The sequence below is a fragment of the Alosa sapidissima genome, chromosome 2 (genome assembly GCF_018492685.1).
Source record: "Alosa sapidissima isolate fAloSap1 chromosome 2, fAloSap1.pri, whole genome shotgun sequence".
Lineage (NCBI taxonomy): Eukaryota > Metazoa > Chordata > Actinopteri > Clupeiformes > Clupeidae > Alosa > Alosa sapidissima.
In genome coordinates, this window is record NC_055958.1 from 41,034,163 (window position 1) to 41,044,295 (window position 10,133).

General features: G+C 44.6%; 1 long non-coding RNA gene across 1 annotated transcript; it reads left to right on the forward strand.

Moving 5' to 3' along the window:
• The first annotated feature begins 8,685 nt into the window (after positions 1–8,685).
• LOC121691970 lies at positions 8,686–9,636 on the forward strand. The gene is made up of 4 exons (XR_006025216.1): positions 8,686–8,802; positions 8,902–8,977; positions 9,078–9,128; positions 9,203–9,636. It is a non-coding gene; the product is annotated as an uncharacterized LOC121691970 (long non-coding RNA).
• The last annotated feature ends 497 nt before the right edge of the window (positions 9,637–10,133 follow it).

The window sequence follows — 10,133 nt, forward strand, 5'->3', positions numbered from 1 at the left end:
CATAATAAAAAGTAGCTTGGATGGCCCGGAGTTTAGCGGTAGGTGACTTTTTGATTTTTTTTGTTTTTGGTAAACAAAATTTCTGTCAGATTTAGCATTCTACAGAATGGGGATGTGTTTATGAGTCATAGGTCTTCTGTGTTCAACCTTCAGGTTTCCCACCCGACCTTTCCCTATCTATCTGTGTGTGTGTGTGTGTGTGTGTGAGTTATTTTTTTACTCTGATCACTAAATTTATCATAACTTTTGAAAGGTTAATGATATTACAATTCAGTCTTTTTTGTTAAATAGCCCACAACTTGCTGAACATGTCATACACTCTATATTTTTCTCTATCTTGTAGAGAAATATGATGAAAATTAATTTTTATGTGAATGAAATGAAATTTTAACGAATTTCGGTATACATTTGGAGAGGATTTTCAAAGACTGTTCATTACTATATCAACATTACCATATGTATTTTACATCATTTGATAGAACTAATATACTCAAGAAATGAGGTTTTTTGTGTAAGGAGGTAATCCAGCACCAAAAATGGAATGTTCGACACGGGCACGAAAGGGTTAAGGTGAGACACTACAGGTGAATAGGGTAACATTTTTAACAAGCAGATATCACTATGAAACAGTACTTACATTAATATGAGAAAAAAAAATGTATTACGAGTTTTCTGTAATTCAATGTTTACATATGCAAATTAGGCAATATTTAATTAAATATGCGCTAATTTGCATACATTTAAGGCACGAAACCTGAGCATTGGTTACAGCCAGGTTCAAAATTATGTTTTCATTGTGTTCAGATAATAGATGTTGAAAAATGTACAGAGGGATTTAAGAATATCTACTTTTGTTATCCTGTAAATCAGAATATGCTGTCAATAGCCCTTAAAAATCGATTTTTTTTAGGCATAAAATGTCTTGTAAGTCAGGCTAGAAATAAATATATCAACAAACCCCTCTGTAAAAATCTTCTACATATAGTCTAGAAAGTTTGGTGTATGTAAGTGCTTCTGAAGTGGAGTTTTCGTGCTCAGAGTAGGAGAGGAAACTCATTTTGAGAAAACAGCCTTGAAAGACAGCCAATGAGATTCCGTTCTCAGCCTAGACTCACCTTTGAACTTTCGCGATTGGTTGCAGCATACCCATACGATCACGTAGCATAGCCACACAGCACACACGTAGCGGTCACCTAGCATAGCCACGCAGCACAGCCGTAGTGAGTCGCTAACGAGAGAATCATCCATGCAACTTCAAGAATAGCGGCCCGAAGACATCTCGCGGGAATCGTGAAACATTACCTTGTCAGGAGATATAGCTCTTTGGAGATAGTTTTTGCCTGTTGCTAATCCTGCACCAAAAGCGTGTAAAGGGGAACAAGCCACAATTGTAGGCTATACAACAGCAGAGTAACAGCAGAGCTCTACTGTCGCCAAAAACATTTCATGTTTTGGAAGTGTGTGGTGTGGTGTGCGTGGTGTGTGTGGTGTGGTGTGCGGTGTGTGGTGGTGTGTGTGTGGTGTGCAGTGTGGTGTGGTGTGCAGTGTGTGTGCGGTGGTGTGCAGTGTGTGTGGTGTGGTGTGTGTGTGCGTGTGGTGTGTGTGTGGTGCGGTGTGCGTGTGGTGTGGTGTGTGTGTGTCGTGTGTGTGCGTGTGGTGTGCGGTGTGGTGTGTGTGTGCGGTGTGGTGTGGTGTGAGTGTGTGGTGTGGTGTGTGTGTGTGCGGTGTGTGTGTGGTGTGGTGTGCGGTGTGGTGTGTGCGTGTGGTGTGCGGTGTGGTGTGCGGTATGGTGTGTAGTGTGTGTGTGTGTGGTGTGTGTGTGGTGTGGTGTGTGTGTGGTGTGTGTGTGTGTGTGGTGTGGTGTGTGTGGTGTGGTGTGTGTGGTGTGGTGTGTGCGTGGTGTGGTGTGTGTGTGTGTGGTGTGATGCAGCGCTGCCTCTTCAGACTTGAACCACCGAGAGACGCTAGTAGGGGAGCTAAAACGCACTAGCATCTATTACTAGCGCTAAAACGCACTAGCATCTTTTACTAGAGCTAAAACGCACTAGCATCTTTTACTAGTGCTAAAACGCACTAGCATCTTTTACTAGCGCTAGCATCTTTTACTAGAGCTAAAACGCACTAGCATCTTTTACTAGAGCTAAAAAGCACTAGCATCTATTACTAGCGCTAAAACGCACTAGCATCTATTACTAGCAACTCCACATTGAGAGGAGAGTACACTGGTAGGGGAGCTAAAGTGAATTAGCATCTATCACTAGCACCTCCAGATTTAGATTAACCAGAGTAACGTACAAACTGCACCGCTAACACAATGGCTCTTTTGTGTTGTTGTGTGTGTATGTGTGTATGTGTGTGCACGCGCGTGCGTAGGTGTATGTGTGTGTGTGTGTGTGTAAGCCTGCATGCATGGGAGTGTGTGTGTGAGAGAGAGAGAGAGTGTGCATGTGTCTGTGTGTGTCTGCGGATGTGTATGTGTGTGTAAGCGTGCATGCATGAGTGTGTGTGTGTGTGTAAGCGTATGCATGTATGTGTATGTGCATGTAAGCATCTGTGTGTATGTGTGTGTAAGCATCTGTGTGTGTGCTTGTGTGTGTAAGCGTGTGTGTGTGTGTAAGCATCTGTGTGTGTGTAAGCATCTGTGTGTGTGTGTGTGTGTGTGAGGGGCCTGGGGTGAAGTTGTTTGTGTGTGTGTGTGTGTGTGTGTGTGTGTGTGTGAGAGGCCTGGGGTGAAGTTGTTTGTGTGTGTGTGTGTGTGTGTGTGTGTGTGAGAGGCCTGGGGTGAAGTTGTGTGTGTGTGTGTGTGTGTGTGTGTGTGTGTGTGTGTGAGAGGCCTGGGGTGAAGCTGTTTGTTTCTCTATGCCCCTTGTCCAAATAATCCTGCCCACTCTGCCTCTCCCTCTGCTGCACTGGAGAACAGTCAAACATGAATAAATATGAACACACACACACACACACACTCACACACACACACACACTCACATACAGACACACACACACACACATACAGATACACACAGACAGACACACACAGGGATATGAAAGGCTGATAAAAAGTGCATGAATACTAAACAGACTCCCCACTCGTATTGGTTTCAGAAGGTCAGTCTTCAGCAATGCAGGAATGTCTATCTATTGCCCATGCCAAAATATATATCAAAATATGCATATTGTTATTGTGTGTGTGTGTGTGTATCCAGAGAGAGAGAGAAATTGTTGCCGTTGGCCAAAGAAAACAAACTGCTTAAGTCCTGTGATGAGGAGTCTATATGGCTGAGACACACACACACACACACTCTCTCTCTCTCACACACACACACACTCTAATCCTCTCACTCCCTGACCCTGGCGAGTGCAGTAACTCTCTGTGGCCGTATATGTGTATATACAACATTTACATTTTTTATTTAGTAAATTCTCTCATCCATTTTCAACATTCAACAACAGTGTGTGTGTGTGTGTGTGTGTGTGTTCTGCTGGGCCAGTTGTGTGAGAGGAAGGCATCTGATTGGCTGGAAGTCAGTGTGCTAGCAGGTCTGACATCCCACCTCAACAATGCCTTCCCCCCCATGACGGACAGCTGTGAGGCCCAATCAGAGTTCTCTGTGTTGATTTGGGAGAGCAGACAATGCGGCTCCATCTCTGTCTCTGAACAAACACTCTCCAACAGAGTCACAATGGAAGGAAGCACACACACGCATATGCACGCACACACACACACACACAAGTACACACACACACACAAATACACACACACACACTCACACACACACAAAAGTACACACACACACAACAAGTACACACACACACACACACACACAAGTACACACACACACACACACAAATACACACACACATACACACTCACACACACACACACTCACACAAGTACACACACAAATAGACAGAGACACAGACACGCACAGACAGAGAGATACAGACAAACACACACATACACACACACACACCATTCTTGACAAACTGCTGTGCAGTAATACTAGTTTGTTTAAACTCATTGGCAGTGATTGGCTAGAGTCCCTATGCCAAAGAGAGAGAGGGAGGGAGAGAGGGAGGGAGGGAGAGAGAGAGAAAAAACAAATCCTTTAATACCACTATCATTTTATCTGTTGTAAGACAGTGTGGTACCAGCTGGAAGTCTGTGTGTGTGTGTGTGTGTGTTCCCTAGAGTGAGCAGGGGACTGAAGGACATTTAAACACCAATTAGAACCCGACTGTGCCATAACAAGCCCAAAATGAGTGTGTGTGTGTGTGTGTGTGTGTGCGTGCGTGCGTGTGTGAAAAGCTTCAATTGAGCCCATACGGCCGTTTTTGACGATGCCAGTGAGGGTAATTATCACATTAAAAAACACACCCTGTGCTGAAATTCTCCCTTCCTCTCTCACGCACACACACACACAGTCCCTGTGTCTCGCTCAAGGCCAAAATAAAAGATGAAAAGGCCTAGTAACCTGGCAGAGTGGCGCGTCTGAGGAGACGGAGCTGCTTCACAGCTGATTGGATAATTACACCTTTGATCTCCTCAGTGTCACACACACACACACACAGAGAGTACACAGAGAGAGAGAGGGAGGGAGGGAGAGAGAGAGAGGAATGGAAGAATAGAGGAGGAGAAAAGGAGGAGTGAGATCTCAATTTCCTGCCAAAAGAGCCAGAGTCAGACCTAAGTGTGAATAACACACACGCACACACAGACGCACACATGCACGCACACACCTAATGAGCTCCTTACATTACACGCACACACAGACGCACACACACACACACACAAACGCACACACCTAATGCGCTCCTTGCGCTGAAAGACTTTGCAAAGATTTGGAAATTATTTTTGAAAGACTACAGTCTCAGACCCTCTCACATCTAAAGACAACTGATAGAGTTGCTGAGTCACAGACTATGATTTTGCAACAACTAGGGATCTTGCAGGGTCACTATTTACAAGACTGCAACTAGATTCCTTTAAATTATTTCCATCGTGCACTAGATATCAACAGGAACTCATATGATAGCCTACTCATATCAAAGTATTTTTTTTTTTCAGATATAGAGTGGTTCTGTCACGTGGAATAGCATACTAATAATTTATAAGAAACAAAATAACAAATAATCATATAGGCTACAGCTGTTGCCTACTTTGCCCCTTCCTGTTTGGTGTTGGAGAGAGGTCACTATTGGTTTTTATATTGTTTACGTCACGAGCATGAACAATTTGCATGAGCCACGACTAGAAAGACTTGCGATAATATCAAACAAGTTTGATACTGTCGTAACAGCAAAACTAGAAAAGGACTGACTCCGACTGACTTAAAACCGCTAAGATTGGCACATTACACTTAACGATCTAGTTGACGGGAGCGCGCTGCGATTCCAGTACAACTCCCATGATTTCTGTCCGACTTTGGAAATTTAGTTGCCGACTGTGAAAACAGACTAAAATTGTACAATGTAAGGCCGCCATAAGTGTGAATAGCACACACACCTGATCTCAACACGCACGCACACACACACACTTAAACACCCTCTCTTCACCTCATCTCAACATGCACGCACACACACACTTAAACACCCTCTCTTCACCTGATCTCAACACGCACGCACACACACACACACACTTAAACACCCTCTGAACACACACTTAAACACCCTCTCTTAACCTGATCTCAACACACACACACACACACACGCCCTCTCTTAAACACCCTCTCTTCATCTGATCTCAACACACACACTTAGGGTTTGATTGGGTACATGTGAGAGCAGCAACACACACACTTAGGGTTTGATTGGGTACATGTGAGAGCAGCAACACACACACCTAGGGTTTGATTGGATGTGAGAGCAGCAACCGCACTCTGTTATGGAACAAAACAAATGGGCCGAGACAGAGGGGAGGAGGTTGTCTCGGCTCGTGTCCAGTGGAACTCTAGAGCGGTTGGTTTGCAGTGGAACTCTAGAGCGGTTGGTTTGCAGTGCAATCAGCCTGTTGGAGAGGAACAACTCGCTGGTGCTTACACATTAGGCTACACGTTTATTCCACTTTTAACAGAATATATATCTAGCTAGCCCATGTTTTGCATTTCAAGCGAATGTCTTACTTTACCGGTGTTACGTGCGAAAAGACTTTGGACACGCAAACACACACATGCACATATGAAAATCTTAATAAGTTAAATCTGGGATTAGGTGGATAGTATCTTCAGCTGTCAAATGTGACCAATCAGGGAACGATTTAATCACACATGGGTTTGTTTACCTAAAAAGTTGTTTTGTCTAAAAAAACTGTTTAATCTCACGTGGGTGTGTTATTTGTTCCGATATACATGCTGCCAGGTGAACGACAAACGGACCCAGGGACTGTGTGTGTGTATGTGTGTGTGTGTTTGAAGTTGTAGGTCTGTGGAAGGCAGGGATGATTGTGTGTGTGTGTGTGTGTGTTTGTGTGTGTGTGTGTCGTACCGTTTATGTGCAACCCTGCTCTGTTTAGCATGTAGATGATTGGCAAGCTGGTTTAGAGGTCCACAGTAGGACACACTCAAACAGGACGAGTTCCAGGACACACACACACACACACACACACACATTAACACACAAACACATACACACACATAAAAAAAACATGAAGTAGGTGGTGACTTTAGCCTTTTGGAATGTAATTATCTAAATGCATATTTTTATAGTTATGCTTAATTAAACCACACAGACAGTTAGGGAGGAGAACACACTCACACATCCATAACAGCAGACTATCTCTCTCTCTCTATCACACACACACACACACACAAGCACTTACTCACACACAAGCACACACACACAAGCACATACTCACTCCAAAACCCATTTAACTGTGTACCTCTTCTTCAAATTATGAAATGGAGAAAATTAGAGAATGATAAATAAACATGTGTATTTTCACAATCTCTCTCACTCTCGCTCGCTCGCTCACGCACACACACGCCCGCACACACTTTTTTTCATCTGCTAGGGCTCACTGGTGTGGTAATGTTAGCATGGAAACAAATGAATGTTTCTGACCAAGGCAGCTAGGCTACATGTTAGCATGGAAACAAATGAATGTCCATGACCAAGGCAGCTAGGCTACATGTTAGCATGGAAACAAATGAATGTCCATGACCAAGGCAGCTAGGCTACATGTTAGCATGGAAACAAATGCATGTCCATGGCCAAGGCAGCTAGGCTACATGTTAGCATGGAAACAAATGAATGTCCATGACCAAGGCAGCTAGGCTACATGTTAGCATGGAAACAAATGCATGTCCATGACCAAGGCAGCTAGGCTACATGTTAGCATGGAAACAAATGAATGTCCATGACCAAGGCAGCTAGGCTACATGTTAGCATGGAAACAAATGAATGTCCATGACCAAGGCAGCTAGGCTACATGTTAGCATGGAAACAAATGAATGTCCATGACCAAGGCAGCTAGGCTACATGTAATGTTAGCATGGAAACAAATGCATGTCCATGTGTCCTCATGGCCAAGGCAGCTAGGCTACATGTTAGCATGAAAACAAATGAATGTTTCTGACCAAGGCAGCTAGGCTACATGTAATGTTAGCATGGAAACAAATGAATGTCCATGACCAAGGCAGCTAGGCTACATGTTAGCATGGAAACAAATGAATGTTTCTGACCAAGGCAGCTAGGCTACATGTAATGTTAGCATGGAAACAAATGAATGTCCATGACCAAGGCAGCTAGGCTACATGTTAGCATGGAAACAAATGAATGTCCATGACCAAGGCAGCTAGGTTACATGTTACCATGGAAACAAATGAATGTTTCTGACCAAGGCAGCTAGGCTACATGTAATGTTAGCATGGAAACAAATGAATGTCCATGACCAAGGCAGCTAGGCTACATGTTAGCATGGAAACAAATGAATGTTTCTGACCAAGGCAGCTAGGCTACATGTTAGCATGGAAACAAATGAATGTCCATGACCAAGGCAGCTAGGTTACATGTTACCATGGAAACAAATGAATGTTTCTGACCAAGGCAGCTAGGCTACATGTAATGTTAGCATGGAAACAAATGAATGTCCATGACCAAGGCAGCTAGGCTACATGTTAGCATGGAAACAAATTAATGTTTCTGACCAAGGCAGCTAGGCTACATGTAATGTTAGCATGGAAACAAATGAATGTCCATGACCAAGGCAGCTAGGCTACATGTTAGCATGAAAACAAATGAATGTTTCTGACCAAGGCAGCTAGGCTACATGTAATGTTAGCATGGAAACAAATGCATGTCCATGTGTCCTCATGGCCAAGGCAGCTAGGCTACATGTACCTGTGGGCGGTGGTAGTGTAGTGGTTAAGGAGCTGGGCTAGCGTGCAGTAGCCTGAAAGTTGTCGGTTCAATTCCCGGCTTTCACCGTTGTGCCCTTGAGCAAGCCACTTAACCCCAAGTTGCTCTGGGGACAATGTGATCCCTTGTAATATAGCTGACATATGTAAGTCACTTTGGTCAAAAAGTGTCTGCTAAATGTAATGTAATGTAATGTTAGTGTAGCAGGGTAGCTTGTGCTTTCCCTGTTTCCCTCTGGCAGCTGCCAGATTAGAGGTGGGTACGTTAATGAAGGGGGAGGCCCCTACATCGAGTATATTTATACGGCTAGATATCAGCTGACAGGGCGTCTTCCGTTCTCCCATTGTCGCTGGAGGAGCTAGCTTCCGTGTTTGGGTGGCTTGCGGGCAGTTTGGTTGGGCCTTGCTGGAGCTAGGTTTACTGCTTGGGTCTCTTGCATCGTTCTACTACAAGGTAAGCTTTCTCTGAAATTCACACGGGGTTTGATGCGGTCGTGACACCTGTTCATGCTTTTGTGCGACCGCATCATTAGTTTATGCTTCCTTGCTTTAGAGCGCATCTTCGCTTGGCAGTGGACTGTTTGCACGTCCAGCCTTGAGCATTTATTCACTGGAATCGTGCCATTAAGGTATTCCGATTTTCCTAATTTATGTCGGACGCTTTTTATACCCCGTTGATTATCTCCGGGGAGGTTTAATCTGCCTTGTTTGCCTGTTGTCTGGTTTTAGCACTGTTCGGTAGCCCTTCCTGTCATGTTCTTGGATTAGCTGTGCTTCCAGGTATGTAGCCTACTCTTAATTTCAGTTTCTGCATTTAGAGGTATTTGGCTTGTACTAATTCTCTGTGATTTCAGACAGTGAAGTTTAACTGAAGCCTGTGCGGTGCTCCAGATTGTGGCTGCACATAGGCCTCGCCGCTGCTGCTTTGTTTCCACGTAAATTCTACCGTAGGCTAACCTTTGCTGTCCAGTCAGGTAGCTTCCCCCCCGGCCGTGCCACCTTGGAAGCCGCTTGCCGTACAGTATTGTGTACTCTATGTGTTATTACTGCATGTTCTAACGTGTCCAAATGACACTGGGCTAGACTGTAGTCGCCTCTATCACCACCGCCTGTTGCTATATGGTTTAGGCTACTTCTGTGTCCATTGTCTTCACGCTGTGTGTTGTTTTTGTTCGTTTATTTTCTTTTTTTTTTTCATTTCACTCTCCTAAATAGGAGAGTTGACTGCATGTGCTTGTGTGTGTGCGCATGTGTTTGTGGCTGTGGTTGGGGTGCATGTGCTTGTGAGTGTGTGTGTGTGTGTGTCTGTGGTTGAGGTGCATGCTTGTGTGTGTTCGTCTGCGGTTTAGGGTGCATGTGCATGTGTGTGTGCGTGGGCCTTGGAATCTTGTGGTTGTGTCTTGCAGTGGACCATTGGGGCAGTATGCAGGGACCTCCCGCCTAGTACTAAGTGGAAGGCCCAGGGCTCTGTGTGCATAAAAGCTAAGTGTCCTACACATTATTGTATGCTATGTCCAACTAGCCATTTTGTGACCTCCCTGCCCTCACTAAACATTGTTGCCCTTCTCTTTCTCTCTCCCTTGGTGTGTGTGGAAGCAGGAGCTGTTTGACCTCGAGCAGTGGGTCAGTGGTGGAGCCCTCTCATCACTGGTCCTCTATTTTGTGCACATCCAGGGTTTTGCTTTCTTTTCTTTTGTATTTTGATCTTGCTGTGTTCACGTGTGGTGTGGTTTTGGACCCGTCCCCCTCCTCTTCAGTCTACCCCTGCCGTGGTAAGCTACAGCC